The sequence below is a fragment of the Chiloscyllium punctatum genome, chromosome 8, assembly GCF_047496795.1.
Source record: "Chiloscyllium punctatum isolate Juve2018m chromosome 8, sChiPun1.3, whole genome shotgun sequence".
Classification (NCBI taxonomy): Eukaryota; Metazoa; Chordata; class Chondrichthyes; order Orectolobiformes; family Hemiscylliidae; genus Chiloscyllium; species Chiloscyllium punctatum.
In genome coordinates, this window is record NC_092746.1 from 62,109,681 (window position 1) to 62,133,556 (window position 23,876).

Below are 23,876 nucleotides of genomic sequence, written 5' to 3' on the forward strand. Positions count from 1 at the left end.
GGGGGGGGGAGGTGGGGGAGGGGGTGGTGTGTAGAGTCAATGTCCAGAGATAATGAAAGACTTGAAAGATTGATTTTAGTCTTGTGGCGTGGGTGGGAAGGTAAGGTTGTTGGGTGAATATATTGTATGTCACTTTACATCATATTAAATTAATTCAGGTTGGACATTAATATTTCACAAACCTCACAAAAATGCGAGAATAATTAGGACCCATGTGGGTACCACAGCATCACATTCAATTTGAAATAGCAAGACAAGTTAAAGAAGAAATTGTTCAATGTCTGATCAGATTCAGCCAGACAGAGGAGGGAATTAATAGATGGGAGCTGAATTCACTGCAATCCAAAGGAAGGGGGATAGAAGTGGACATACATGATGAAAAAGGGATGGTCAGGGCCAAGAAACAGGAAATTTTTGAAAATGGTGTACAGTATCAGAAGAATCATGAATGTGTGTGCTAAGAGGTTGAACAAGGGGAAGAAAAGTAGAGTCAAAACAGGAAAAGCTAAGACAAAAGATCAGGAACAGGCTGAAATAGAATCATAGAATCCTTACAGTGTGGAAGCAGTCCTATCGAGTCTGGATCACACCTCTGAACAGCATCCTACTCAGAGCCACCCAGCAGTTCCCTTATCTCATCCACCCAACCTACATATCCCTGGACACAATGGTGTGGAGTTACCGGTGTTGGACTGAGGAGGACAAAATCAGAAATCACATGTCACTAGATTATAGTCCAACAGGTTTATTTGAAATCACAAGCTTTTGAAGTGCTGCCCCTTCCATCAGGTGAAGTGGAGGGAAGTGTACAAGAACAGAAAGTATAGGCAGAAAGATCTTGGCATTATCTCTCTACCTATAAATTCTGTGCCTGTGCACTTCCCTCCATTTACCTGACAAATAACCAACACTCCAAAAGCTTGCAATTTCAAATAAATCTGTTGATCATAACCTGGTGTCATGTGACTTCTGACTCTGGACTTCTGACAATGGACAGTTTAGCATAGCCAATCCACTTAACCTGCTGATCTTTGGACTGTGGCAGGAAACCCATGCAGACATGGGGAGAATGTGCAAACTCGACACAGACAGTTTTCCTAGACTGGAATCGAATCTGGGTCCCTGGCACTGCGAGGCAGCAGTGACAACCACTGAGCCACTGTGCTGCCCAAATGATGGGTCTCACAAGATTAACCTGTTTTCAGATTTTGGGAAGGTGGCAGAAGTGGCTGTTCACAGTGATTGGACTATGAAATGGAAAAATATGAAGGAGAAGGTCTCCTGAGGTGATGTTGCCAGTAGAAGATGAGGACAGTGGAAGTAAAATTCAATGTCATTGAGAGCCAGATACTTACTGTTGTGAAAGTTTAATGGGTTAAACTGAATCCTTTGTTATTCACAGATACATAGACATAGAACATTGAAGCACAGTACAGACCCTTCAGCCCATGATGTTACGCCACCCTGTGAAACCAATCTGAAGCCAACCTAACCTTCACTATTCAATTCTTGTCCATATGCCTATCCAATGACCATTTAAATGCCCGGAAAGTTGGAGAGTCTACCACTGTTGCAGGCAGTGCATTCCACACCCTTACTACTATCAGCAAAGAAACGACCTCTGACATTTATCCTATATCTATCACCCCTCAATTTGAAGCTATGCCCCCTCGTGCTCGCCATCATCAACTGAGGAAGGAGGATCTCCCTGATCCACCTGATCTAACTCTCTGATTATCTTATATGTCTCAGTTAAGTCACCTCTCAACTTCTCCTCTCCAACAAAAACAGCTTCAAGTCCCTCAACCTTTCCTCATAAGACTTTCCCTCTATACCAGGCAACATCCTAGTAAATCTCTTCTGAACCCTTTCCAAAGCTTCCACATCCTTCCCATAATGCGGTGACCAGAACTGCATGCAATACTCCAAGTGCAGCCACACCAGAGTTTTGTACAGCTGCAACATGGCCTCATGGTTCTGAAACTCGATCCCTCTACTAATAAAAGCCAACACACTGTATGCCTTCTAAACAGCCCGATTAACCTGGGTGGGAACTTTGAGGGATCTATATACATGAGTACCACGATCTCTCTGCTCACCAAGAATCTTACCATTCGCCCAGTACTCTGCATTCCTATTACTCCTTACAAAGTGAATCACCTCACACTTTTCTGCATTAAACTCCATTTGCCACCTCTCAGCCCAGCTCTGCAGCTTATCTATGTCCCTCTGTAACCTACAACATCCTTCAGCACTATTCACAACTCTACCGACCTTAGTGTTGTATGCAAACTTACTAACACATCCTTCTACGCCCTCATCCAGGTTGTTTACAAAAATGACAAACAGCAGTGCCCCCAAAACAGACCCTTGTGATACACCACTCGTAACTGAACTCCAGGATGAACATTTCCCATCAACTACCACCCTCTGTCTTCTTACAGCTAGCCAATTTCTGATCCAAACTGCTAAGTCACTCTCAATCCCATGCCTCTGTATTTTGTGCAATAGCCTACCATGGGGAACCTTATCAAATGCCTTACTGAAAACCATATATACAACATCAACAGATTTACCTTCATCCACCTGTTTGATCACCTTCTCAAAGAACTCAATAAGGTTTGTGAGGCACGACCTACGCTTCATGAAACTGTGCTGATTATCCCTAATCAACTTATTCCTATCCAGATGATTAAAAATCCTGTCCTTTTCCAACACTTTACCAACAACTAAAGTAAGGCTCACTGGTCTATAATTACCAGGGCTGTCTCTACTCATCTTCTTGAACAAGGGAACAACATTTGCTATCCTCCAGTCTTCTGGTACTATTCCTGGAGACAACAACAACATTGAGATCAAAGCCAAAAGCTCAACAATCTCTTCCCTCGCTTCCCAGAGAATCCTCAGATAAATACCATCCGGCCCAGGGGATTTATGTATTTTTATACTTTCCCAAATTGCTCACACCTCCTCCCCCTCCCCTTGTCAACTTCAATCCCATTTGTCTACTAGCCTGTTTCTCAGTAAATGGAGGTTCTGTCAGTTCTCTGATTAGTCAGGAGCACTGATCTGTTTTAAGGATGGGTTAGGACAATTCAGATTGCATTATTCACTGATGGCAGTGAAGGGGTTGCAGCAGCTGTATCTAGCTACAGCCAAGTTATGCCCTATAATATTAAAATGTCTCAAGCAGATTATAGCGAAATGAAACTTAAAATCAACAATGAGTGTACGATAATTGTACATTTTTCCTCTTTATTCTAACTTTTGTCTGTGTACTGTCACTAAAACTGGAGGACATGTACATTTTGTTCATTTATTTCTAGTCTAAACATAGTACATTCAATGAAGTCAACAAGAACCTCCTAATTTTTTCCTCACAATGCAGCTCCAAACCACTATGACATTTAAAAAACTGACATTTGTTTTGACCTTGTGGTTTGCAAACAGCAATTTGAGACGTTAGCATCAATCAATATAAAATTTCGATGTTGTTCATGCATTTGTATCTTATAGGTCGATTCCAGCCTGTCTGAAGTTATTCATCTTGTTTTTAAGCATTCATGACCAATCGACAGGCCTGGTTTCAACCCAATGGGAAAACTAAAGTAACTTAACAGGTAGGCCAGATTTTTCTGTGGACTCAGGAATCCCTGTGCAGGACTTTGCCTTTCAAAACATACAGCCAAAACATGTGTGACTGCCTATAAATTCTGTCTTTTCACACAAATGATCAAGTCTGTAGTGCATTTTGACAGTAAAAATGAACTTTGTCAGAAGTGTAGATGAGGAGAGAACTTGGTTAAAAGTTTTCTCACACAGCAGCCCTTCTCCCAGCATCATACAAAGCCCAGCTAAACTTCACCCCCCAACACATTGCAGCTGACATTCAAATGCCAAAAACATTTTTTGCAATTTTCTTTGCTGCTGTGGTGACCTCCTGGATTCCTCGTTTCACTTTCATAATCACAGAGTATGCATGATGTACAGTCTTCAAGAACAAATCAATAATAATGAGAATTACACACAGACATATGAATTTAATGTGGGAATAGGCCATTCAGTAAACCAGCCTACTCAGCCATTCACCAAAATCGTGACTGATATGATTGTAGCCTTCAATTCACAGTTCCACTCCTCTCGATAATCTTTGACTCCCTTGTTAGTTATGCATGTATCTACTTCTGCCCTTAAATAATTCAATGACCTATCCTCCACTGCTGTTTTGTTAAGATTTACAGGCACTGGCAGGAAAACTCCTCTACGGCACGGTGGTAAAGTGGCACAATGGTTAGCACTACTGCCTCATGGTGCCAGGCACCCAGGTTTGTTTCCAGCCTTCAGTGAATGTCTATATGGAGATTCCACAGTCTCCCCATGTCTGTGTGGGTTTTCTCCAGGCGCTCCAGTTTCCTTTGCACAGTTGAAAGATTGGCAGGCTAGATGGATTAGAGTTGGTAGATATGGGGTTATAAGGGTAAGGTGGGGTGTCTGGGTACGATGCTCTTCATGAGGTTGGTTCAGACTCATTGGGCCAAATAACCTCCATCTGCACTGTACAGGTTCTATGTTACTACCTGAGTCTTCAACAGGAGACCCTTTATCTTTAAACTTTACCCCCTCATTTGTCTCTTCTACAAGGGGAAACATCCTTTTAAGATCCATTCTGTAATATTCCTTCCAATGTTGTATGTTTCAATAAGATTAACTCACATTTGTACAAATTCTAATGGTTAAAGGCCTAACCTTTCTCAAAAAATAACTTCCCCGTTCCAGTTACGCTCAAGTGAACCTTCTCCCTCCTGCTCGAATGCATTTGCACATATTCTTTAACAAGGAGGTAAAAATTGTATACAATACTCCAGAAATGGCATTATGAACACATGCAACTATAGAAATGCAACCTTATTTTAATATTCCATCCCCCTTTCAAAAACAACAGTCTGCTTGCTCTCCTAATGGTTTGTGGCACTCATGTGTTCTGCATTTCGTAATTCATATACCAACAAATCAAGAACCCATTGTGCATCAGAGAAATGCAATCTCTCTCATTTAGATATGTTTCCTTTTTTTTATTCTTCCTGCCAAAATGGATAATATTTTCCCATATTATATTCTGTTTGTTAGATCTTTTGCCCCTGCACTAAATGTATTATAGGTAAAAACAAGGACTGCAGAAGCTGGAACCAGAGTCCAGATTAGAGTGGTGCTGGAAACGTTCAGGAGGTCAGGCAGCATCTGAGGAGCAGGAAAATTGACATTTCGGTCAAAAGCCCTTCATCGGTCCTCTATTCCTGATGAAGGGCTTTTGCCTGAAACGTTGCTTTTCCTGCTTCTTGGATGCTGCCTGACCTGCTGTGCTTTTCCAGCACCACTCTAATCGAGACACAATATTTATTATATCCATTTGCAGACCCCTTCTATCCTTTTCATAACTAACTCCTGTGCCTATCTTTGCATTGGCAGTAAAATTTGCAACCACGCGTTTGAGTTCTTCAAGTAATTTATGTAGCTGCAGATTGGAAGTAATTGAAGCTGTAATAGTGATCCCTGAAATGACCTGCCAACCTGAAATGACCCTTTTATGCCCACTCTCTGCTTCCTCTTAGCTAGCCAATCCACTATCCATGCACATATGTTACCCACTACATTATGAACATTTCTTTTATGGATTAACCTTTGATGTAGCGTCTTGTCAATAACTTCTAGAAATTAAAGTGCAATATTTTCACTGGTTCCTCTTTATCTCCATTGCTTATTACTTTCCCAAAGAATTTTTTTTCCACAAAACCACGTTGATTCTGCCTAATAATTGACTATGGTTCTTTTCAATGTTTATATACAATTTCCAAAAAATTCATAAAATCCTCAAGTCAAAATAATATCACTGTTACTGGAAAGAACAAAAAAAACCTCTAGTTGTTCTGACAGTGGAGAGAATGACCTTGGGAGGGGTATGCGTATGTTTTGCACCCAAGGCCAGTCAGATTAGCCGAACGCTCACATGAAGATGTTGTGGGGTTGGGAAGGCAGAGAAAAATGGTTCTTCCAAAAACAAACCAGTGCTCTGTTCCATGACTCATTACACCCCCCCATTGGCACAAAAAAACATCCAGTCCAGAAGATAAATTTCAAGCTTTAAGTGAATTAGTTTCATGTGTCTGAACCAGTGGAATAACATGGGATACCTTCAATTTGCAGAACGGAAAACTCAAAAAGTCAAATGTTTTCACATGCCACAGAGACTATAATGATTACAGGATTAATGAGAACAATGTCATACAAATACAGCTGAGTGTCTGTAAAAAGAAATTCATCTATATAAAGCTGACCTTTTATCCAAGCTGATTTCAAAACTGGTCAAATTTTCTACATCTGCTGGAGTCACACAGAAGCTTTGACCTTTCTCTTGAATGTGTCAGTTGAGGTTCTGCACATTTTCTGTACATTCTTATTTTCTTAAAGTAAATTTTGCTGCAACTATGATTTGTTGCAATGCTACAAAATGCCATTCATTATTTAAATAATAATAACAAATTATTAATTGTACACCTGGCTTTTATAACAATCCTGTAAATGAACATGATTTACTCAATTTGTGCTGAGTTTAAGTTCTGACAATATCTGAACATAAATCAAAAATACTGAAGAGCTGTGTCAGCGAAGTGGCTACAAATAGAAACATGCAGCTATTGACTAACAGTTGAGAATAAAGAACATGACAGAAGCATCGTTCAGCACAAAAGAACAAAGCTGTTATTTTTTCAAATCCAGAGGGTTTAAGAAGTCCTGAATTATCTGTTTTTTACAATTTTGGTTTGTCTCATAGAATGACTTGACTGATCATGTTTGTCTTCTGTTCTCAATCTTTCTAAACTTTGTAGAATCAGAATTTGGTTTTAAAGCTGGAGCTAACACCACAGGTGTGATTCTCTACAATCTCAGAGGAAGCAAACTGAAAGACAGGAAGGACAATTGATGAGGAGGGATGATAGTATTTCAAAACCCTGTCTTCAGTCATCTTCAATTAATTTCTGAGTGGAAGGTTTTAGTATCAACTCTCCCATCCTGCCATCAATTGAGGGCCTTATGTCATTAATTTAGGAGCACTTAAAGACAATCTGTGCTCATCAGCTCAGTGGAGGCTCCCTTAATCAAAGGTAACCAGTGCTTGATCAAGGGCTTGGATATAGGGGAGGGGGGTAGCATTTGAGGGCCACCCCTCTGCCCTTGCTTGCAACTCTTTTCTCCTCATTTCCCTGTGAGCCTCAGCTCAATAACTCTACAGATGTCTCCCGCCCCTAACCTTAGGGACTGTTTTGACAGGCTGAGACTTGGAGGTTTTTTTTTGGTGACAATCACAGCCTTCACCAAACTGTGTCTGACTGCAAGAGGTGTGAGCTTCTAACTGGGAAAGATCTTCACCCCAGGGTCTCAATTCCAGGTGCAGGCCTGTCAGTGTCTCGGCAATGCCTGATTAACATCAGGGTTCTGATGAAGAGTACCGGGCTTGAAACGTTAACTCTGCTTTCTCCCCATAGATGCTGTCAGGCCTGCAAAGTTGTGCCAGAAATTTCTGTTTTCGTTTCAAATATCTGGCATCTATAGCTCTTTGTTTTATTATCCTGACGAACATAGGATTGGTAATATTATCCTAATTTCCACTCATGGCACCTTATGACATCTGTACCCTCTGCCATTATTCGATTCAGAGTAAATGTTGTTATAGATGATTCACTTCCACCAATCTCCCTTTGTGTATATTTACTGGGGCCTATCTATATCAAGTGAGCAATGATACAGGATACAACTCCATTAAGTTTTTAAAGGAAAGACTCCGTACTTTTTAATAATTTTTTTTAATGGATGATAGAAGTGTACAACTACATTCTAAACAGGCATAATTATCAGGACACTCAGGAATACATCATATGGAATATATTTGATCCTTCTGAAGGCAACAGTCAAACTCATTGGATCCACCCGCAGACTGTGTGTCATATCAATAGAATGGATACAGCTCAATGCAACAAGAACATCATCTTCAATAATGATTAAATTATCCAAAATGAATTAGTGGGCTTTCCCTGAAAGAGGCAGTATCTTGCTGTCTCTGTACCTGGCAGATGAGATCCATGATCCAAGAAAAAGATGCCACTCCAACAGAATGTTCAATCTCATGGTCCGGCATATTGCTCACTCAACTGTTGCCATCAGGCCAGAGTATCAGCTCTGGATGAATAGAGATTACAGGACGGCATGCCAGAAGCAGCACCAGGCATACCAAAATATGAAATATCAACCTGGTAAAGCTACCAAACAGGACAATTTGTGTGTCAAGCAGCATAAGCAGCAAGCGCTAGAGTTAAGCAATCCTACAACTGACAGATCAGACAGCAGTTTTGCAATTCTCCTGTCATGCATGGCAGTGGACAATTCAATATTTCACTGGAGGAGGAGGCTACACAAATATCCCCATTCTCAATGACAGAAGAGTGCAACATATTAGTCCAAAAGGTAAGACTGAAGTATTTGCTACAATCTTCAACCAGAAGTGCAAAGTGGATGATCCATTTCAGGCATCTCCAGTAGTGCCCAGCTTTACAGATGCCAGTCTTCGGCCAATTTGATTCGCTCTGCATAATATCAAAAAATGTTTGGAGGCACTGGATACTGCCAAGGGCTATAAGCCTTAACATTATTTCAGCAATCGTACTGGATATAAAACATAGAATATTACAGCGCAGTACAAACCCTTCGGCCCTCAATGTTGTGCCAATCTGTGAAACCAAACTGAAGCCCATTCAACCTACACGTTTCCATTATCATTCATATGATTACCAAATTATCATTTAAATGCCCTGAATGTTGGCGAGTCTACTACTGTTGCAGACAGTGCGTTCCACGCCTCTACTACTCTCTGTGTAAAGAAACTACCTCTGACATCTGTCCTATATCACCCCTTAATTTAAAGCTATGTCCTCTCATGCTAGCCATCATCATCCAAGGAAAAAGGCTCTCACTGTCCATCCAACTAATCCTCTGATCATCTTGTATGCCTCCATTAAGTTACCTCTCAACCTTCTCTCTAACAAAAACACCCTCAAGTCCCTCAGCTTTTCCTCATAAAACCTTCCCACTATACTAGGCAACATCCTGGTAAATCTCCCCTGCACTCTTTCCAATGTTTCCGCATCCTTCCTATAACATGGCGACAAGAACTGTATGCAACACCAAAGTTTTGTACAGTATGACCTCATAGCTCCGAAACTCAATCTCTTGACGAATAAAAGCTAACATACCATACCGTATGCCTTCTTAACAACCCTATCTGGGTGGCAACTTTCATGGACACTGACATCTCCCTGCTCATCTGTCAAGAATCTTACCATTATCCCAGTACTCTGCATTCCTGTTACTCCTTCCAAAGTGAATCACCTCCCACTTTTCCGCATTAAACTCCATTTACCACCTCTCAGCCCAGCTCTGCAGCTTATCTATGTCCCTCTGTAATCTACAACATCCTGTGACACTGTCCACAACTCCACAAATTTACAGACCCATCCTCCTATGCCCTCATCCAGGTCATTTATAAAAATGACAAATAGCAGTGGCACTAAAACAGATCCTTGCGGTACATCACTAGTACCTAAACTCCAGGATGAACATTTCCCATCAACCACCACCCTCTGTCTTCTTTGAGCTAGCCAATTTCTGATCCAAACTGCTCAATCGCTCTCAGTCCCCATGCCTCTGTATTTTGTGCGATAGCTAACCATGAGGAACCTTATCAAATGCCTCACTGAAATCCATATGTATCACATCAACTGCTTTAACCTCATCCACCTGTTTGGTCACCTTCTCATAGAACTCAATAAGATTTGTGAGGGATGACTTACCCTTCGCAAAACCGTGTTGACTATCTCTAATCAAGTTATTCCTATCTAGGTGATTATAAATCCTATCTCTTAGGAAGTTTTCCAACAATTTATCCACAACTGAAGTAAAGCTCACTGGTCTATAATCATAGGGTTGTCTCTACTCCCCTTCTTGAACAATGGGACAACATTTGCTGTCCTCCAATCTTCTGGCACTATTCCTGTAGATAATGATGACTTAAGATCCAAGCCAACGGCTCTGCAATATCTTTCCTAGCTTCCCAGAGAATCCTAGGATAAAACCCATCTGGCCCAGGGGACTTATCTATTCTCACACTTGCCAGAATTGATAACACCTCCTCCTGATGAACCACAATCCCATCAAGTCTAATAGTCTGCTTCTCAATATTCTCCTCAACAACATTGTCAATTTCCAGTATGAATCCTGAAGAAAAATATTCATTTAGCACCTCTCCTATCTCCTTGGACTCCACACACAATTTTCCCACTACTGTCCTTGACTGGTCCTAATCTTATTCTTCTCATTCTTTTATTCCTGACACACCTGTAGAAAGCTTTTGGGTTTTCCTTCATCCTATCTGCCAAAGACTTCTCATGTCCCTTCCTGGCTCTTCTTCGCTCTTGTTTGGTTCTTCCTGGCTAATTTGTAACTCAAGCACCCTGACTGAGCCTTCACATCTCATCTTTGCATAAACTTTCTTTTTCCTCTTGAAGAATTCTGCTCCAGGGCTTTCTGTACCCTAATCAAATTGTTCCATTTCAGCTTCAACACTGGCATCTACCCGACAATGTGGAAATTTCCCAGTTATGTTCTGAACACAAATGGCAAGACAAATCCAATTTGACCAATTACCACCCCATCGGTCCACTCTCAATCATCAGTAAAGTGATGGAAGGCATCATTAACAGTGCTATCAAATAGCACCTGCTTAGCAATAACCTGGTCCAATTTTTCTTCTACTAGAGCCACTCAATGCCTGACCTCATTGCAGCCTTGGTTCAAACATGAACAAAAGAGCTGGATTCCAGAGGTGAGACAAGAGTGACATCCTTGACAACTAGTCAACATTCAGCTGAGTATGATGTCAAGGAGTCTGAGCAAAACTGGAATCCGTGGGTATCAGGTGCAAACTTTCTACTGGTTGGAGTCATACCTGACACATAGGAAGTTGGTAGTGGTAGTGGAACTCAGTCATCTCAGCTACAGGACATCTGCAGGAGTTCTTTAGGGTAGTGTTCAAGGCCCAAACATCTTCAGCTGCTTCATCAATCTATCATAAGCTTACACGTGCAGATGTTTGTCAATGGCTGCACAAAATTCAACATTATTGCAACTCCTCAAAAACAGAAGCAGAGTCACCTAGACTCAAAATGTTAGCTTGCTTTCACTCTTGGATGACCCAATGTGATCTCCAGCATTTTTTGTTTTCAACACCGAAGCACAAATACCAGACAATAACCACCTCCAAAAGGAGACAATCTAACCATCTCCCCTTGGCTTTCAATAGATTTACCATCACTGAATCCCCATTGTCAACATCCAGGGGTTACCATTTTCCAGAACCTCAACTGGCCCGACCATATAGATACAATGGCTACAAGAGTAGATCAGAGACAAGGAATATTGTGGTGAGTACCTCCTGATTCCCCAAAGCACATCCACCACCTACAAGGCACAAGTCAGGAGTGTGATGGAATATGCCCACTTGCCTCAGCGAATGCAACTCCAACAACCCGGGGGTGGCATGGTGACTCAGTGGTTAGCACTGTTGCTTCACAGCACTAGGTACCTGGGTGCAATTCCCACCTTTGGCGACTGTCTGTGTGGAATTTGCACATTTTCCCCGTGTCTGCGTGGGTTTCCTCTGGGTGTTCCGGTTTCCTCCCATAATCCAAAGATGTGCATGTTAGGTAAATTGGCCATGCTAAATTGCCCATAGTGTTCAGGAATGTGGGTTAGGTGTATTAGTCCAGGTAGATGTACGGGAATGTGTCTAGGTGAGTGGGTTACTCTCCTGAGGATTGGTGTGGACTGGTTGGGCCAAAGGGCCTGTTTTCACACAGTAGGGGTTCTATATCTTCTATATCTATAACACTCAATAAGCTGGACTCTATCCAGGACAAAGCAACTCTCTTGACTGACTCCATATCCACAAAATCCACTCTCTCCACCACCAATGCTAAGTAGCAGCCATCTACATGCTAGCTGTGTACTATATACAAGATGCACTCCAGAAATTGCCGAAGTCAGCAACTTTGAAACTCATGGCCACTTCCATACAAATAGACAAGGGCAGCAATACATGGAAACAACACCTAAAAGTTCCCCTCCAAGTCATTCGCCATCCTGACTTCAAAATATATTGCTGTTACTTCACTGCATGGGGTCAATTCCCTCCCTGAGGGTATTGTGGGTCTTCATAGAGTACATGGACAGAAGCAGTTTAAAAAGGAAACTCATCATCGTCTTCTCAATGGTAACTAAGAGCAGGCAATAAATGCTGACCAGCCAGTGACACCCACATCCCATGAATGAATAAAGATTCTGCTCTATGTCTGTGCACAAATACTGTAATGGCATTTACCAGCAGACCAAAATGCTTTCTAACAAGTATACACCAGGACTTCATTATATTTAAGTGTAAACCTCATCAAGATATTTTTTCTTCTTGATGCTGATAGACTTCTCTGTATTTCCAACATTTTCTGTTATACATTCTACATCACATCGACCTGCAGATCATTCGTATTAGTTGCATGCCAACTGATAGCTTTATGTGTTGAGACTAATCAATGGCACCTGCTGGTCGTTCTGAGCAGTTTTCGGTTCAGTGCACTGGTTGGACCAGTTACAGCAGAGTGAATAAAATTAGTTGAGACGCATAGCATGATCACAGGGTTAAAAGGTGTCTGTATAGAAGATATCAAAGAAACTGTAGAACGCTAGAATAAGAAATAAGATATACAATCGCCCTGATTAAGAGTCATTGTACTTTTACACAAGGGATAATCACTTACATTAAGAATTAACTAGTGAATGGCTTTTAAAATTTCGGAACCTGTTGGCAATGATGCATCTGCCATGAAACCTCAATTTCTGATTCACAGGTTCATAGTACTGATATTGGAGTTCCTTAATGCATTTAGGCCAGGTCTTTGGATATTCAGCTGCACTGCTCCCAACAGGGCTTCCTTGGAACCACACATACAAGGACCAATACATGAATTATAGAATTGAATCTTACATGTTTTTGGCTAAGTGCACATTGCTGCAAGATTTTCTTAAGAGTTTTTCACTGAAATGCCGAGCGAGATTTCTTGCTGCGTTAACTACCTACCTCACCCCTATGATGACCAACTTGTCCAATTCTAGCCCCATATTATTATGCATTATTCCCAGAACTAATTGGATATCCTATATTTAATGGCATTCCTGGTGCTGGCATCATCTATAAAATCACACTGTGCATCCAGACAAGCACTATCAGTTTGGAGATACCCTGCATGGTTATTGACATTTATCCTGGAAATAGCAGACAAGGGGAAAGTGGCATCCTGCTTTATGGACAAGAACCCTGATGGTCCTGCTGGGCAGGGTGGTGCTCAGACAGAACATCCTCTTGCTTCAGGATCAGCAAGTAAGGCAATGACAGTAGATCATGTCAGCCTGATGTGAAGTTGCCATTTGGATCAGTTCTGTCTCAGCTGTCTGGAGGAATGCACAGCAATAGTCCATCAGGGTAATCATCATTATCTTCTCTCCACTACCTCAGATGCACTCTGCCTCTGTGCTCATGTCCCAACAGGATTCACACTCGACTATTCTCTCTATTGCATGCAATACCTCCCCAAATGGTCTCACCCACTCCAAAGCCCAACACCACTAACCCTGCAGGCTCTCTGTGCTAGGAAGAAGTGAGGATTGCAGAGGTTGGAGAGTCAGAGTCGAAAAGGGTTGCGCTGGAAAAGCACAGCAGGTCAGGCAGCATCTGAGGAGCAGGAGAGTCGCACATTTTGGGCATAAGCCCTTCATCAGGAGAGGACTTATACCTGAAATGTCGACTCTCCTGCCCTCAGATGCTGCCTGACCTGCTGTGCTTTTCCAGCGCCACCCTTTTCGACTCTGACTCTCCATGATGCCTTCTTACACACTCAGGACAATTTGCTTACTTGCCCGCAACAGAAGTAATAGTTATGCCACGCACTTTAATCTCCGGGTTACATGTCTCTTTCTCATTCCAGGAGGAAAACATTTCACAATAGATCAGAAAGAGTCAAGATGGGTAGTTGGCTGCTCAACATTCAGTTCTTCATCCATTATGTGGACAGCATCCTGACTCTGACCACAACGTGTGGCTGAATTGCAGCTGGACTGATACTGGAGGGTGCCCCCATTTTACTAGTTTGGCCCTCCTCAACAAAGGCTATCTACCTTCACATGACTGAGGACTGCTGACAACTATGACAAGCTTCCTAGCTGTGTGACTACACTTAACAGCAAAGCAAGACAGAGGTAATGTGAGCCTGGTGTCTCTGACAGAGGGGGCAAACCACAAAGAGGCAAGACAAAGTAGGGATGCTGTGAGCATCCAGGTGGGCTCAGTGAGCACTATGACAGCAAATGAATAGGCCAGAGATGCATTCTGTCCAGTCCATGAGGTGGGTATGTCCCCGAGCACACAGTGCCCTTGCAGCAGCATTCCAACGAGGGTTGCTGGTACAGCCCAAGTGCAGCAATAAATTGTAGAAGCATCCTGTAAGTGAATTAGAGACGTGTTATGATGGTTCTTAGAGACTAGCACAAGTCAGATGCCAATGTCCGGGGCCATGGGGTGAGATTATAGCTGATGCCTCTTCGGAGGGCCAGTGTTGATTTGTTGGACCAAATGGCCTGTTTCCACACTGTAGGAATTCTAAAAAATATCTTTACCGTTTGTTTATGGGAGGTTGGGAATTCAGGGTCTTTGGCTTTGGAAACCACAGTTCCACCCTTTCCTATGGTAGTGCCAATTTTGAATGGGGGTTCTGCAAATTCAAGACTGAGTGGGAACTCCAGTAGAACCCGGCACTGAATTTATCTAAGTCCTGTGTTACAATGCAGTCCTTACAATTATAATCATTTGTGAGTTTTTGTGAGGGGATCTGTGACTTTCAAACAAACTTATTTCACTTTGTTGTTTTTGTAATGCTCTTTCACAGAGCAATGGTACAAACTCTCAGGGAAATCACTTTAGTGTTGTGATATCTCGGTTGTTCAATAAAATTACAATGTAATTAGATCAGATAATTGATCCCTTGGATGAATACCAAAAACCAAAATGGAAAGGATTAATCAGGGACAGAGCAATGAACCAATCTGATTTTCCAGAGACCTGTTAGTGCAGTATTGCCATGTTGTTCTGTGTATATTCTGTGCATATTATATCTATATCAAAATTCAATATTTTGTTTGAAAAAATTGGTAAAGTTTTAAAATTAATATTTTGAAATTTCGAATCAACGTCTGGAATGCTTTAACAAATCCCTTTTGCGAAAAAGGTTGAGTGTATGAAATGGATCAGGGAACTTAAAATGGCCCATAATGTCAAATCATTGTCAGACAGAGTCAATCTGTGGATGAAATGTATAGACGTTTATTGAATTAAACTAGTGCATCAAATTGGCAAAAGGAGGACATGTATTCAGTTAAGCCTGAGTAAGGCTGAGAAAGAAAATATATAACAGCGATAAGTACAGATATAAATAAAAAGCCAGCACCTGCAACCTTGAGTCAGATTTTCTCCCCAGAGCTGAGGTGCTGAATATTCCCAGAATATTCTAAATGGAGAGGTTCTACATAATGATAGGGAGCTTGATAGAGAGAAGGCAGATTCCTTGGTTACCGAGTTGCCAGGACAGTGTTAATCACTGGATTCTGTTGGTAGGTTCATGAATGCAATTCAATGTTCACTTATTTAAGGAAAGATATTATTTCTTGGAGGCAGGTCAGAGAAGGTTCACTGAAATAATCTCTGGTATACAGGAATTAGGCAAAACAGGTTGGGACTCTATTCACTGGAGTTTAGAAGAATGAGAGGTTGAAACACATAGGATTTATTGAAATCTTGGATTCACTGAAACATATCAGATTCTAAAGGGTTAACAGAATAAATGCCAAGAGGACATTTCCCCTCATGGGAGAGTCCAGGACCAGACAGTATAATCTCAGAATTAAGGAGCACCGATTTAAGACTGAGATGAGGAGAAATTTCTTCTCTTAGAGGGTTAAAGTCTTTGAAACTTCTTGCCACAGAATCCTGGTGTATATTTAAGGCTGAAATAGAAAGATTCTTAATCAGTAGGGGAATCAATGGTTAGAGGGAAAACTCAGGAAAGTGGACGTGAAGAATGTCAAATCAGCCATGTTCCTATTGAATGGCAGAGCTGGTTCAAAGGGCTGAATAGTCTACTCCTCTTCCTATTTCTTATTATTTTATGTTCTTATAGTCCTCTTGTTCCGATGATCATACCGCTGTTTTGTGATAAGGTTTGCATTGTTTTTACATCACCTCTAATTTGGTGGAGGTATTTTTATCACACACTTGTGAAAGAAAATGATAACCTTATGCAACTTTACACTTTTCAATCCACTGATTCATCACCAGTTAATGATTTTACAAAGGAAACTAAGACTTTTGTCTAATTATTATGATGTAATCTGAATGGCAAGTTTGAGGAGAAAATTATGTCAATGAACTTGACTCCCATCTTTTGAATGTAGCCTGTTGTTCTTAGATCTATTCTAAATTTCCTATCAATTGAAACATTAAATCTTTGAATAAACACTTTTCTTGCAGTTTATCTGCAATGAAACAAAGGCAACTGATTTTCAATGGGTGAATGTGACATGGTTCATGTCTTAATCTATGAAGTGAAAAACTAAAATTCACTTTACTTTAACAGACTGTAACTTAAGTGAAGTAGATAATTAATTAATAAAAACTTGCAATTAAATCAATTCTATGACAAGAGATTATACTTTTGCATGTCGTTGCAGTTCATCACTTAGTCTTGTCCACATAGGGTGGCTGAAGTTCACGGTATAACTTTCAGATATTGAGGTAGTGAAATCCAGCCTTATCTAATTCATTTTGCAGGATTACTCACTAGTTTTGTGTCAAGGAGACTATCTATTCACCAGCTTCAGCAACAATGAAAGCTATTTGGTAGAATTGATGGCAACAAAAACAATACAGCACCTGAAAGCAATCTGTTGAAAATCTCAAAGAGGAGTCCTCCCCTCTAGATTGTCTGGATATATGCACTATCTCAAAAACTGGAAGGATCTGAATTTTGTGTAACTGGAAGTTAACAAGGATGCCTGGTCCCCTGTCATCCTTCACCATTGGGAATGTTCCTGCTGCTTTTCATTTTCTCCGTGTGTTTTAAAATCAAATACCCTGGAATGGAATATTTTGTTTTAACCTCAGCCACAATTCAAATTTCTGTAATGCCGATTAGATCAAACCCAATCACCTTTTATAATTTATTTGTGTCATTAATTTGTCAATCGTTTTATGACTACTTCTTTCACTGAGATAACACACCATTAATGTTGTCCCACTTTTCTGATTTTATCTCATTCAGTGTTGCGCTACTAAACTCTCTGCCCTTTCATGTCAAAGGCTGTTCATCTTTACCCAACTCGCTATACTGTTTTAATGCCTCAACTTTTCTCTTTAAATTTAGAAATTTTGCCTTACTTGATCTCTAACCCTTCCCATTTCAGTTGTGAATCCCAGTTATTTGGCACATCGTGTTTCTGATCCAAACATGCTTTAAGAGCAGCTGTCCCAAAGGAAAGGTTCCCTCTTACCCAATCACAATATCAGTGCTCGATGATTCCCACACCACTCCCTTTACATCTCAGTTCTTTCTGACACTCTGCCACATTGCACACGGCTCAAGTAGCAGTCTCAAAATTATTCATTTTGAGAAAAAAACAAAAACAACTGCAGATTCTGGTAATCAGAAACAAAATCAGAAATTGCTTAAAAAGCTCAGCAGGTCTGGGAACATCTCTGGAGAGAACAATCTGTCTATCTCAGCTTTGAATACATGTAACAACCCAGTCACTACAGTCCTCTGCATTAAAGAATTCCATTGATTTACCACCATTTGAAGGAAGAAATTCCTTCCCATCTCTCTCTTAAACTGGTGATCCCTCAGTCTGATATAACGCTTAGACTGAGATAGACAGATCTTAATCATTAAGGAAGTCAAGGCTTACAGGGCAAAGACAGGCAAATAGAATTCAAGATTATCAGATCAGCCATGATTTCATTGAATGACTGAGCAAATTCATTGGGTGAATGGCCTACTTCTGCTCCTAATTCTTATTGTCTTGTGGTTCAATCTGCATTTGTGCCATTAATTATTTATTCTGCTCTGACTACTGTGTATATTCAAGTAAAAAGGCATTAATTTTACCTGTTTACCATTTCTCCCCTCTGATGCTCTTTTCTGTTGCTTTTCTATGTTTGCATACTGCCCCTTTAACCCAATTTTGCTATCATTATCCAAATAGCTGCCCTGTAATTCTGCCACATCGTTCTGCTTTTAAGTCTACATTTCCCCTGTCCCATACCCACCCCTGGCTCCCTAACTATTTTAAAGCCCTTCCTTCAGCCCTGGTTATTCATTTTGTCAGTGCATTGGTCCCAGGTTTTTTATATGAGGCCACCAGAACAGCTCTCTTTTACCTCACTGTTGGTGTGAGTGCCCCACATGTTAAAATCCGTCCTACCCACACTAATCTATTAACTACGCATTTAGCTTGTTGACTATTTATTCTATTTCAGTTTGTCTGGGCTCAGTTAGTGATCTAGAGATTATTAACTCAATGGTTCTGCTTTTCAATTTACCTCTTAACTGTTCAAAATCTTTCAGCAAAGCCTTCTTTCGAATCCTAGCAATGTTATTGAAACTAACATGGATGATAATAACTAGATGCTTCCTCTCCCACTCCAAGTTCTTCTCCAACTCTGAGGAGCTGCCCTTAACCCAGGCACTAGGCAGGCAACATAGCCTTCTGGATTCTCACTCTTGGCTTCAGAGAACAATAGCTAAAATCCTAACTATACAATGCCCTAGCACAACAACATTGATATTTCTTCCTGCCACTTGAATGGCTCCCTGTATTAAGATGCCGTGATCAGTTCACATTCTCCCTGAAGTCCCCACTCTCACCCAGTCAGCTGACAAGGACCTTGTGACCTTGTCAGGGGCCAACGCTCCATAGCTGCAACCACTTAAGTCCTCAGGCCTTTGTCACCTGCAGTCAAACCTTTCTGTCCAGAGCAGCTTTGAATTACCTTGTCTGAAGGGTGTGACCAACCTCTGAAGCTAGGTATCCACATAATTTTCCACTTTCCTGATGCGGTGCAAATTCTGCAGCTCAGATTCCAGTTCCTCAACTCAGAGCCAAAGTTCCTCAAGTGACAAATACTAGCTACAGATGTGTTCACTCTGGATCACATTGGTGTCCAGCAGTTTTCATATCTTATGTCAGTAACACATCACCTACCTGTCATTACTGTCGTATTGGATTTAAGTTATAAATCGATTGCTCTAGATTTTTGAGTCTTTACATTTTACTGTGAAAATATTTCATGTCAATTTAAAAAAAAACACGAGCATCTTATACTTAAATAAGTTACTTTTTAAGAAAGGAAGTAAAACACTAGAGATTTGAACAAAAACTGAAAACCTTACTTCTGCTTTGACAGCCAGAAATATTCACCAATCCTTCTCACCAATCAGCTTCTTTCCCTGCACTCACATCATGCTGTGTTTTGTGATGAATGTTGTGGCTGGTCTCATCACCTCAAGACATCTCCCACACATACCTTCCAACCTCATAGTCCAGGAACCCCGCACTGCCCGGATCTACCTCCTTCCCAAGATTCACAAGTCTGACCACCCTGGCCAACCCATTGTCTCAGCATGCTCCTGCCCCACTGAACTCATCTCCACCTACCTCGACACTGTCCTATCCCCCCTAGTCCAGGAACTCCCCACATATGTTCGAGACACCACCCACGCCCTCCACCTCCTCCAAGACTTCTGTTTCCCCGGCCCCCAATGCCTCATCTTCACCATGGATACCCAATCCCTCTACACCTCCAATTGCCATTACCAGGGCCTCCAAGCCCTCCATTTTTTCCTTTCCAGACGTCCCCAACAGTACCCTTCCACTGACACTCTCATTCATTTGGCCGAACTGGTCCTCACCCTTAACAATTTCTTCTTTGAATCCTCCCACTTCCTCCAGACCAAAGGGGTAGCCATGGGCACACGTATGGGCCCCAGCTATGCCTGTCTCTTTGTTGGCTACGTAGAACAGTTGGTCTTCCATAACTACACCGGCACCACTCCCCACCTCTTCCTCCGCTACATTGATGACTGCATTGGCGCCACCTCGTGCTCCCGCGAGGAGGTTGAGCAATTCATCAACTTCACCAACACATTCCACCCTGACCTTAAATTTACCTGGACCATATCTGACACCTCCCTCCCCTTCCTGGGCCTCTCCATCTCCATTAATGATGACCGACTTGACACTGACATTTTTTACAAACCCACCAACTCCCACAGCTACCTGGATTACACCTCTTCCCACCCTATCTCTTGCAAAAATGCCATCCCGTATTCCCAATTCCTCTGCCTCCGCCGTATCTGCTCCCAGGAGGACCAGTTCCACCACAGAACACACCAGATGGCCTCCTTCTTAGAGACCTCAACTTCCCTTCCCATGTGGTTAAAGATGCCCTCCAACGCATCTTGTCCACATCCCGCACCTCTGCCCTCAGACCCCACCCCTCCAACCGTAACAAGGACAGAACGCCCCTGGTACTCACCTTCCACCCTACCAACCTTCACATAAACCAAATCTTCCACCGACATTTCCGCCACCTCCAAAAAGGCCCCACCACCAGGGATATATTTCCCTCCCCACCCCTTTCCGCCTTCCACAAAGACCCATTCCTTCTGTGACTACCTGATCAGGTCCACGCCCCCCTACAACCCACTCTCCCATCCTGGCACCTTCCCCTGCCACTGCAGGAACTATAAAACCTGCACCCACACCTCCTCCCTCACCTCTATCCAAGGCCCTAAAGGAGCCTTGCACATCCATCAAAGTTTTACCTGCACATCCACTAATATCATTTATTGTATCTGTTGTTCCTGATGCGGTCTCCTTTACATTGGGGAGACTGGGCGCCTCCTAGCAGAGCGCTTTAGGGAATATCTCCGGGACACCCGCACCAATCAACCACACCGCCCATGGCCCAACATTTCAACTCCCCCTCCCACTCTGCCGAGGACACGGAGGTCCTGGGCCTCCTTCACTGCCGCTCCCCCACCCCCCAGACGCCTGGAGGAAGAATGCCTCATCTTCTGCCTCGGAACACTTCAACCCCAGGGCATCAATGTGGACTTCAACAGTTACCTCATTTCCCCTTCCCCCTCCTCACCCTAGTTCCAAACTTCCAGCTCAGCACTGTCCCCATGACTTGTTCGGACTTGTCCTACCTGCCTATCTCCTTTTCCACCTATCCACTCCACCCTCTCCTCCCTGACCTATCAGCTTCATCCCCTCCTCCACTCACCTATTGTACTCTATGCTACTTCTCCCCACCCCCACCCTCCTCTAGCTTATCTCTCCATGCTTCAGGCTCTCTGATGAAGGGCTTTTGCCCGAAACATCAATTTCGCTGCTCCTTGGATGCTGCCTGAACTGCTGTGCTCTTCCAGCACCACTAATCCAGAATCTGGTTTCCAGCATCTGCAATCATTGTTTTTATCTCACTGTAGGTCAGTCTCTTTTATCTTTTCCCACTCGTCTCTCACTCTGGAGAATATAGTTTTTGTTGTAAATCTTAGTTAAAGCACCTCTGTTGCCTTTTGCACCAAATTCCCACTTTGAACCAAATTTCCAATTCATTCCTTCCTCATTTTATTCTGCTAAAGTCTTCTGCACATTGACCATGCACCTTGCTGACTGTGCTGAGCAAGAACATTATCTTTCTTATATGCACCTGCACAGATTCATTTCAAGTCAGACTATAATTTAACAACTCTTGAGTTGAAGTTCTTTGAGTTGCAAATATTTACTGCCGGCATAGTTGCTTCAGATTTCACTGGTCTCCAGTAATTTCCAAAAGCTACCGACATACCCTGTCATTCATAGCTAACTCTGCTTTCTAAATTTAGTTAAGGTTAATTGAGGTTGTGAAGCACAATATTTTTAATTTTATGAATGATAATATGCTAGAGCAATCCTAATTGTTTAATGTGGATAAATGCGAGGTTATTCACTTTGGAATCAAAAATAGGAAAGCAGCTTATTATTTGAATAGCTGTAAATTGAGAGGGGGGATGTTCAACAGGATCCGGGTGTCCTTTTGTGCCTGTCACTGAAGGTAAACTTGCAGCTGCAGCAGGCAGTAAAGAAGGCAATCTGCATGTTAGCCTTCATATGAAAAGGACTCGAGAACAGCAACAAGGAACTCTTACTGCAATTATATCGGGCATTGTGAAGCCACAACTGGAATATTGTGCACCATTTTGGTCTCATTATCTGAGGAAGGATGTTCTTGCTTTAGAGGGAGTGCAACAAAGGTTTACAAAATTAATTCCTGGGATGGCAGGGCTAACATAGGAGGGAGGATATGAGGAGTCTTATGGGAATCAAACATTATAGGGAGAAGGCAGGAGAATAGGGTTGAGAAACACATCAAGCATGATTGAATGATGGAACAGATTCAATAGGTTGAATGGCCTAATTCAGATCTTACATCTTACGGTCTTACAGAGATTGAGTTAGTTAGGATTGTATTCATTGGTGTTTCGAAGAATGAGAGAGAATCTCATAGAAACCTAAAATATTAAAAATAATCTCTAAGATAGTGGTGGACTAGCAGCACTGCGTGCGAGCTCCTGGTCCAGGGCACATCTGCTTTCTTTCTTTCATTTCTTTTCATTCTTGCTCTTTTTCTTCCTCTTCCTGTTTGTCTTTGTTGCTTTTTTCTCTTTGAAGGCCTTTTTTAGTGTTGTCGGTGGGGCAAGAGCAGACCCAGCCTCCTGAGCGTGTGAAGTGATGGCTGCATCAAGAGAGAGAGATCCTACCCCATGGCACAGAGAAGAGAGAAAGTCCTTCAGGGTGAAGAGAAGACAGATCGAGTGGTGTGGAGGGGAGAGAAATCCTTGTAGTGTGGAAGGGAGAGCAGTCCCTGCAGTGTGGAGGGGAGAGTGGGCTCTGTAGTGTGGAGGGAAGAGTGGGCTCTGTAGTGTGGAGGGAAGAGTGGTCCCTGTAGTGGGGAGGGGAGAGTGGTCCCTGTAGTGTGGAGAGGAGAACAGTCCCTGTGGTGGGGAGGGGAGAGTTGGCCTGTAGTGTGGAGGTGAAAGCGAGAGCAGTCCCTGCAGTGTGGAGGGGAGAGGGGGCCATGTATTGTAGAGGGGAGAGTGGGACCTGTGGTGTGGAGGGGGGGGGGAGTGATCCCTGTAATATTGTGGGGGAGTGGTCCCTGTAGTGCGGAGGGGGGAGCGATCCCCGTAGTATTGGGGGGGGGGGGAGTGCTCCATGTATTGCGGAGGGGGGAGCGATCCCTGTAGTATGGGGGGGGAGTGGTCCCTGTAGTGTGGAGGGGAGAGTGGTCCCTGTAGTGTGGAGGGGAGAGGGGGCCCTGTAGAGGGGAGGGGAGAGTGGTCCAATTGGTTTGGAGAGGAGAACAGTCCTTGTAGTGGCGAGGGGAGAGTGGGCCCTGTAGTGGGCAGGGGAGAGTGCTCCCTGTAATGTGGAGGGGAGAGCAGGCCCTATAATGTGCAGGAGAGAGTGGGCTCTGTAGTGTGGAGGGGAGAGTGGTGCCTGTAGTTTGCAGAGGAGAACAGTTCCTGTAGTGTGGAGGGGAGAGTGGTCTCTGTAGTGTGGAGGGG

General features: G+C 42.6%; 1 protein-coding gene across 1 annotated transcript in view; it reads right to left on the minus strand.

The window, feature by feature from the left end:
• Nucleotides 1-23,876, minus strand: part of LOC140480594 (contactin-associated protein-like 2) — a 2,042,618-nt gene that overhangs the window by 793,097 nt on the left and 1,225,645 nt on the right. The gene's annotated exons all lie outside the window — the stretch shown is intronic.